Raw genomic sequence first — 9,132 nt, 5'->3', positions numbered from 1 at the left:
AAAGGGCTTCTGCGAGCATGTGCAGAGTGCCTCCCTTGGACCAGCCTTGAGAAAGAAGCCAGCGGGGCTTGCAAACGGGGTGAGAGAGCCTTGAACCCCGGACACCTCTCCGCTTTCCCTTTCATGGGGTGGGGGCGGGGCTTAAGACAGGCATAGGATTTGCATAGTCGCATCCCGACCAGGTGGGCGGGCTGAGAGGACGGGCTAATTTGCATGCGGGCCAATAGCCAGCCTCGGTGGGCGGGGTCGGCAGAACTTTGTAAATAACACCGGGCGGGGAGGGAAGGAAGGAGAGCGAGAGAGAGCGCGGCGGTGACGTTTTCACTTTTGCATATTCAGGAGCGCGGAGCCAATAAAAACCAGCGGAGGCGCGGGAGGCGGAGTTTTGCGGCGAGAAGAGCGCGCCGGCGGGGGAGGGGGCGTGTCTGTATTTGCATATCGCAGAGCGGCGGGGGCGGGGCCGAGGCCAGCTGGACTCCAGGCGCGTGCGCGGAGGAGCCGAGGCAGCGGCGAGACGAGACGGGGCGTCCGCAGCGGAGAGAAGAGGCGGATCGGGAGGATCGGGCGGGGGGCTGGCGGAGGAGCAGCAGCAGCAGCAGCAGCCGGGGAGGGGCGGCCCAGGGCGGCAGCAGCGGAGGAGGAGGAGGACCCGCGCCGGGCTCACCGTGGATGCGGAGCCGGGAAGAGGCGGCGGAGGAGGCGTCGGAGCTCCGCCGCACCCGGGTAAGGCGAAGCGGGCAGGGATGGGATGCAAGGATGGATGGGGCGGGGGGGGGCTGGCCGGGGAGTCTCCCCTCCTCTCTCCTTCTCTCTTCCCTCCTCTTTTTCCGCGCACCGACGACGCCCCCCCTCCTCCCGCGACGCCTCTTTCCGGGGATCCCCGCCGCCCCCGCCTTTCCGCATCCCTCTCCCGCGCCCCCTCCCCTCCAACAGATCCCTCCCTCCCACCCCGCCTCGAGTGACAGCTGCGAAGGGCACAGGCCCACCTCTTGCTCCCCCCCCCCCTAAAAAAAGAAAGCAGCCTTGCTCGGAGATCAAAGCGGACGGAGGGGAGGGATCGCATCTTTCTGTGTCCCCCCCCCCCCACAAGCGCGCCGCCTCCGCCTCCTCCTCCTCCGGGGTTCGCTGCTTCCGTCGGCAGGCAGCGGCGCCCCCGGCTGGATAGGGCTGCGCCCCTTCTGCCTCGCCGGCCCCCCGATGGGGCCTCGCGGGATCGTGGTCGGGGAGGGGGTGGGGAGCAGTTGCCCCACCCAGTCCTGGGCCCGGGGACGGGAGAATGGGGCTCCCCCCTCGCCAGTACTTCAGGATCGACGTAACTGGGTGGGTGGGGTCAAGAGGGATTGCGCAGGGCCAGGCGTTTGGGGAGGGGGCCTTCTGGAAACCTGGCCAGCGCCGAGCGTCCCCTCCCCGTTGTTCCGGAGAGATTCGGGATGGAATTCCCCCGCGGATGCCAGGAAAAGGCCCGTGGGGACATTTGGGGGGCTCCCCCCCCCCATTTGAGAAGTGCACAGGTTGGGTAACGGAATAGGTGGTTTGTTTGGGAGGGGGTGTCAAAGTCAACGAACCTTAAGGGGGAGAGTCGTGGGGAGTTGGTTTCCCTGTGGCAAAAAACGACCTGATGTGTCCTGCAAATAAGTTGGGGAGCATTATTGACCTCCATCACCCCAAATGGCTGGTAGCATTGGGTGGAACTCTTCAATTTCTCTGTTCTTGGCTGTCGGGGAACAGATTGTTTTAATTCTGGATCCTAAATATACACACACACACACACACATGCCTGGGAGCCTGTTTGCACCCTTGGCAGGCGTGTATTTAAAGGTCGTCCCCCCCAAGGGGTCCTTCGGGGCCTGTTGATGACTGCAGGTGAGACCCCACTGGTGAGTCCTGGCTTCACGCCTGGCACAATGAGCATCTGGGTCTGATCTTGACCCCAACCGCTGGATTTGGGATTGGGAGCTCCGTCTGCCCTCCGAGGCTGACTTTTGGAAGGTTCTGCGGTGTAGAGCAGGTGGCCCCCAGCAAGCCACACCCTGCCCTTGCAGTGGGCAAAGGGGGCTGGGTGCTAACGACGCTTCAGCAATCCCTGGGCAGAGCCCCAATGCAGAGCCTGCCCTTTTCCCCTGGGTGCTGGGTGCCCAGGGCTTGGGGAGATTCTGCCTCGGCTATTTTGAGGCCAGTCTAGAGCCCCACCCCTGGTTTTATTTCCCAGCTTCTCAACTTGCTTCTTTCAAGATAAACTTGGAGGTCATCTTGTCCCAGGCCCCTCTGTGCCCAGGAACTGCTTTGTTTAAAATGTTGTGCCTCTGGTTAGATGGCAAGATAAGAGCATGGCCGCCTCTGAACATGTGCAAAGTGAATTTCTAATGCCCACCGACCCTGGTGCATCTGGGACTTGCGAGTGTCTTGCTTCCAGGTGTTCCTGTTTGAGCCTCAGCGCTCCCCACCCCAGAGGAAATCTCTCCTTAAAGGCCAGCCCAAGTTTGGATGTTCAGGTCAGAGTTGGGGGTCAAAGGAAAAGCCGTTGCTGCGAGTCTGTGTAGACAACACTGCTTTGTATGCAACAGGGTCCTGGCTAGGTTTAAAGAATCTTCCAGCCTTCCTCTCATTTTTCTGCAAAATCTTAGCCAGAGGGAAGAGAGACTTGGAGTGGATTTGGAGAGCTCAGTAGCTCCTCAAGCAGAGCCTTGCGAAATTACAAGCACTCGTCAAGAGTGCCTCTGAGCACATTCAGCGCTCTTTTCCTTTCTCCGCTAAACATCTCCTTGGGCTCTGCTTGGAGGACGTTCTTCCTGTGGCACTTCCAACTCAACATGCTGCTTTTTAGAAGAAGAAGAAAAGAACTTGAGAATCGGCCTCTCCATTCCACCCCAACCAGTGATTTTAGACTCTCGGGCTTCGCTCACTTCCAGGTGCAGCCAGACAGCTGTGCTGCATTGTGGGGCGGGTGCTCCCCACATTAGAATATATATACCAGAGCCTGGGGACGCGGGTGGCGCTGTGGGTTAAACCACAGAGCCTAGGATTTGCCAATCAGAAGGTCGGCGGTTCGAATCCCTGCAACGGGGTGAGCTCCCGTTGCTCGATCCCTGCTCCTGCCAACCTAGCACTTCGAAAGCACATCAAAGTGCAAGTAGATAAATAGGTACCGCTCCGGCGGGAAGGTAAACGGCATTTCTGTGCGCTGCTCTGGTTCGCCAGAAGCAGCTTAGTCATGCTGGCCACACGACCCGGAAGCTGTACGCCGGCTCCCTCGGCCAGTAAAGCGAGATGAGCGCCGCAACCCCAGAGTCGGCCACGACTGGACCTCATGGTCAGGGGTCCCTTTACCCCTTACCATAGGATGCTCCCTATGATCCACCCATCTCAAAATTGTCTGCTGGAGCAGTGGAGTTCCTTTGCTTCTCCAGAGGTCAATGGGCCAATCAATCAATCAATCAAACCTTTATTGCATTAGCATACAGCCATAGCAGGATAAATAAATAAAATAAAAATAAAAATAAAAATGCTAGAGACAAACAACCAAACAAAATTCAAAGCGATATTACTGCGAATGTGTATAAAGCATATAATGGCCCCAAAATAGGCTCGGGACATTAGGTTAAAAAGGTAATAAAAGAATTAAGACAGGTCCAGGTCTAGGACACCCACCCCCACCAGCCCGGTGTGGCCATGGGTGTGGCAACCAGGAATTTCTGGAGTGGTCTCCACAAGTACCCCAGCCCTGGCCGGCAGCAGCCCCCTCGAGAATCCTGGGCAGTGAGATTCTTATCCCGACTTGGTTGTGATGTTGTCCATTGAGTCTGGGTCCTGCGCTCAGGCGCTCGGTCGCTTCGCTATGGCCTCTTCCCAAATGGAGAGGCATTTTGCACATGCCCAGAGGTGAACATGAGCTGCTTTGGAGCACCCAGAAAAGACACTTTTCCCTCCTTGCAAAGATGCTCTTGCTGTTTGGGGGAAGGAAAAGGGAATGAGCAGATGGCGATGGATCCAGCCAGGGCTGGTCTAAGGGAGGTTCCAGCTGTGTCCTTGGGGTGTGGGGAGGCCCCCGACCTTTATCTCCGTGGCTCTGACCCTGACCCTACTCTGAGTAGGTGGGAGCAGCCCAAGGCCCCATGACAAGAGCTTCCAGGGACCCTTTTTCCAGAGGGCCAAAAGGTGTGACTCTGCTGCTTATGGGGCAGTTTCGAAAGGAACCCCTCTGCCTTGGTTAGCAGCTGGTGGGGTTTGGGGGGCCGGCATCTGAGACAGGGGATTGTTTCTCTGCCCCTCCCATGCCTGGACGCAGAAGGGCAGCCGAGTTCATGGCTTCCCAGACCAGGGGCAGCAGGCAGGAAACTGGGAAATAATCTGCAATTATTGCTGCCCATTAAGGCGGCCCAATTAGCTCCGGAGAGGCGCAGCTGCTGTTTCTTTGCCGCTTTCCTCCACAGGGGGAGCGGAAGGACTCCTGGGGTCTCCCCTGGTGACGCAAGGGGAGATGGGAGCTAGGATTCCTGGGTTCTCTGCTGAAGGGGGGGGCGGTGTTTGGACAGGCCAGGCTGCGGCACAAGGGCGGAGAATCCGGCTCCTGAGATTTTCTGGTCTGTTTGGAGCAGACACAGTGGGCGGGAGGGAAAGAGGAGTCTGTTCCAATTTGGCAGGCAGTGCATGTGAGTCATTGGGCATCTGTTTCTCAATTATTATTATTTTGAAGCGGGGGGGGGATTGTCCTCTCCCTAACCCTATGGGGCTGGTCACTCTTGTTCCCATTTTGCAGACAGGGTGATGAGGTCTGTTGTAGCTTCTCCCTTCGGGTGCACGGCCCTTTAGAAGCCTGTTGGATCAGGCCGTACAGAACAGTCCAGCGTCCTGTTCTCACGGGGGGGGGGGCAGCCAGGTGCCCCTTTTGGGAAACCCGCAAGCAGGAATTGAGCACGGAAGCGCTCAGCCTTCCTGTGCATTCCAGCAACTCATATTCAGAAGTATTGCTTCCTCTGGATATGGGAGGCAAAGCACAGCCGTGGTGGGTAATAGCCGTCAATCGCCATCTCCCCATCCATGAATTGGTCTAATCCTCTTTTAAAGCCATATATCTGTAGTTTGTTTGTGGCCATCACTTTGTCCTGTGGGAAGGAGTTCCACAGTCTAACCCTGTGCTGCATGGAGAAGGACTTTCTAAATGTCTATTCATAATAAGAATAAGAATAAATTTTATTTATATCCCACCCTCCTAGGCCAGAGCCGGGCTCAGGGCAGCTAACACCAATAAAATCACAGCAAAATCATAATAGGGAGGAAAAAACCCCAATTTAAAATACAGGTTAAAATGCAGCCTCGTTTTAAAAGTAGCCCATAGATCAAGACCATAAGGGGAGGGCAGCATAAGGGTCAGACTGAGTGCAAACCAAAGGCCAGGCGGAACAGCTCTGTCTTGCAGGCCCTGCGGAAAGATGTCAAGTCCCGCAGGGCCCTGGTCTCCTGTGACAGAGCGTTCCACCAAGTCGGGGCCAGTACTGAAAAGGCCCTGGCCCTAGTTGAGACCAATCTAACCACCTTGCAACTTGGGACCTCCAAAACGTTGTCATTTGTGGACCTTAAGGTCCTCCGTGGGGCATACCAGGAGAGGCGGTCCCGTAGGTACGAGGGTCCTAGGCTGCATAGGGCTTTAAAGGTTAAAACCAGCATCTTAAACCTGACCCTATACTCCACTGGGAGCCAGTGCAGCTGGTAAAGCGCTGGATGAATGTGATCCCGTGACAAGGACCCCGTATTGCTTCTTCCTCGACTTTTCCAGAAAGCCAACAACCCAAAATGCTGCAACCTTTTTTCCTTGGGGAATCCTTCTGTCGTTCCTGTCCCCCGCCTTGTTCCAATTGGCCGCTCCTTCCTTTATTTGGAGCCCCCACCCACCCACTTCCATGCTGGCGGAGGGGAAGCTTCCTGTAATGGGCAGCCTTTTGTGGGGTGGGGGTCCCACAGATCTTGCACGCAGAGGGGTCAAGTCTGGGGCTGACGCCCCACGTCATCCTCCTGAAAGAGGAGTAGGGGCGTAGGCAAACTGAGACTCTCCCCCATCTTGTCCCGACTGGGGGTCCCGTATGGGAGAGAATCTCCCAGCCATGGGGCCTGCGTCTTGCCTGGATGGGGTCTCTGCCACCCCCTTCCAGCTGACTCAGCTTGGCTCCACAAGCTCCAGGATTCCCTGGGGTTTTGATGCCTCTAAGTCAGGGGTCAGCAAACTTTTTCAGCAGGGGGCCGGTCCACTGTCCCTCAGACCTTGTGGGGGGGGCAGACTATATTCTGGGGGGGGGGGGGAATGAACAGATTCCTATGCCCCACAAATAACCCAGAGATGCCCCACAAATAACCCAGATAAATGTCTTCCGATGAAGAATATCGGTGCTATGGGGTCACTCAGTCTAGTTCCCAGTTTGCCAGGCTTTTGAGAAGGATTGGCTTGAAAATGGTGCTTCCTTTGTATGTATATAATAAGGGAAATGCAAATAATATAAAAAGCACCTGGAGGTTCTAGTGCCTGTCAAAATCTCAAAGAATGCGTAATTTTCTCTGTTCCAGAGCAAGTGGCCCTAAATGTCCAGCGTTTTCCATAGAGCTGCAATGACTATTTGAGCTGCCTGTGTCACACATAAGACCAGGGGTCAGCAAACATTTTCAGCAGGGGGCCGGTCCACTGTCCCTCAGACCTTGTGGGGGCCTGGACTATATTTTGAAAATAATAATAATGAACGAATTCCTGTGCCCCACAAATAACCCAGAGATGCGTTTTAAATAAAAGGACACATTCTACTCATGTAAAAACACGCAGATTCCTAGACCATCCGCGGGCCGGATTGAGAAGGCGATTGGGCTGGATCCGGCCCCCGGGCCTTAGTTTGCCTACCCATGCTGTAAGTGGCTCAGAGGCAATGACTCTCCAGGTTTCCGTGGGTCACAAGGAGCCTTCTGTTTTGCTTTATGCTCCCCAGCAATCGGCTTTAAAATGGGTGGGTGGGACAAGAGACTGTTTCTGGGGCAGGCTGGGGCAAGGTGCGACGACCCTAGTGAGTGGGGAGGTGCCCAGGTTGTGGGGTGAGGATCCTGGTCTGTGGCAGCCCAGAGTCACCGCCGAGTTGGGGGTCTGCGATTGCTCTGATCCACAGTGGGGCTCAGTCAGCAGAGCGTGAGGCTCTCAATCTCACAGTCGTGGGTTCAAGCATTGGACAAAAGATTCCTGCATTGCAGCGGGTTGGACTAGATGACTCTCGTGGTCCCTTCCAGGATTCTGTCCTTCCCTGGCGCTGCTGTGGATGGCAGCCGGACTCTATCCCTGACCGAGGGAGCTGTGGCCTTTTTGTCCAAGGCAGTGTCTCTGGTTTGGCTGCCAAACGGCGAAGGCTGGGAATCCCAGGCGTGGATCTAGAGGGTGGGGGGGTTGATGCCCCCACAAGAGGGTGATTATGCTGAGGTGGGAAGTAGCTCAGACACAGAACAGCTGTTCTGCTTGCAGAAGGTCTCAGGTTCAGTACTGAGCAGCCTTGCCTTGTCTGAAACTCTGTTGCTGGAAGTCAGGGTAGGCAATACTGAGCTACCTGGACCAATGGCCTGGCTCTGTAGAATAATAATAATAATAATAATAATAATAATAATAATAATAATAATAATAATATAATTATTAAGTATTAGTAGTAATAATAATAATAATAAGTAGAGACATCACCTTGCCAACAAAGGTCCATATAGTAAAAGCTATGGTTTTCCCAGTAGTGATGTATGGAAGTGAAAGCTGGACCATAAAGAAGGCTGATCACCGAAGAATGGATGCTTTTGAATTCTGGTGCTGGAGGAGACTCTTGAGAGTCCCATGGACTGCAAGAAGATCAAACCTCTCCATTCTGAAGGAAATCAGCCCTGAGTGCTCACTGGAAGGACAGATCCTGAAGCTGAGGCTCCAAGACTTTGGCCACCTCATGAGAAGTGAAGACTCCCTGGAAAAGACCCTGATGTTGGGAAAGATGGAGGGTGCAACAGAGAAAGGAAGAAACAGAAAGAAGGGAACAACAGAGGACGAGATGGTGGGACAGTGTTCTCAAAGCTACCAGCATGAGTTTGACCAGACTGCGGGAGGCAGTGGAAGACAGGAGTGCCTGGCATGCTCTGGTCTAGAGGGTCATGAAGAGGCGGACACGCAAAAGGGAAACAGTTGACCTCAGAGGTTCTAAGAAGTTTTTTTTTGAGGCTTGCCAGGGAACTGAGCAAGTTGCTTTGATATTGGACTGGGATAAGAAAGCCACTTTCCCCCCAGAAATATGGTTGGACCAAGGCGGTGCTGAGTGCACTGGCTCTGGAGCCTTTTATAAGATAATAGCTTTGCTTCAGCCCAGGTCCCCTCCCTCCTGGGCTGCAGGAATCATAAAGTCACAGAACCTTAGAGCTGGAAGGGACCCTGGAGTCATCTAGTCTAGCCCCCTCCAACGCAGGAATCTCAGCTATTGAATCCCTGACAGGTGGCCACACAACCTCTGCTTAAAAACCTCCAAGGAAGGAGAGTCCACCGCCTCTCGTGGGAATCTGTTCCACAGCTCGTACTGTCAGAAAGTTTTTCCAAATGTTTAGTCGGAATCTCCTTTCTTGTAACTTGAAGCCCTGGGTTCGAGTCCTACCCTCCAGAGCAGGAGAAAACAAGCTTGCCCCCTCTTCCATGTGACAGCCCTGAAGGTATTTGAAGGTGGCTAGCCTATCTCCTCTCAGTCTCCTCTTTTCCAGGCTAAACATACCCAGGTCCCTCAACCGTTCCTCATCAGGCTTCGTTTTCAGACCCTTGACCATCTCAGTTGCCCTCCTCTGCACACCTTCCAGCTCGTCAAAATCCTTCTTAAATTGTGGTGCCCAGAACTGGACACAGTATTCCAGGTGTGGTCTGACCAAGGCAGAAGGGAGCAGGACCATGACTAGTAATAATAATAATAATAATAATAATAATAATAATAATAATAATAATAATTTATTATTTATACCCCGCCCATCTGGCTGAGTTTCCCCAGCCACTCTGGGCGGCTCCCAATCGAGTGTTAAAAACAATACAGCATTAAATATTAAAAACTTCCCTAAACAGGGCTGCCTTCAGATGTCTTTTAAAGATAAGATAGCTGCTTA

At 54.3% G+C, this 9,132-nt stretch overlaps 1 protein-coding gene across 1 annotated transcript in view; it reads left to right on the top strand.

The window, feature by feature from the left end:
* Nucleotides 1-485: 485 nt before the first annotated feature.
* Nucleotides 486-9,132, top strand: part of NUMBL (NUMB like endocytic adaptor protein) — a 34,649-nt gene continuing 26,002 nt past the window's right edge. The window contains exon 1 of the mRNA XM_081869259.1: nucleotides 486-723. The gene's annotated coding sequence lies outside the window, so the exon portion shown is untranslated. The remainder of the gene's footprint in view (nucleotides 724-9,132) is intronic.

This window comes from Podarcis erhardii (assembly GCF_964252035.2).
Source record: "Podarcis erhardii genome assembly, chromosome: 7".
Classification (NCBI taxonomy): domain Eukaryota; kingdom Metazoa; phylum Chordata; class Lepidosauria; order Squamata; family Lacertidae; genus Podarcis; species Podarcis erhardii.
Note: the sequence above shows the minus strand (reverse complement) of the source record. Positions and strands in the feature narration are given on the sequence as shown.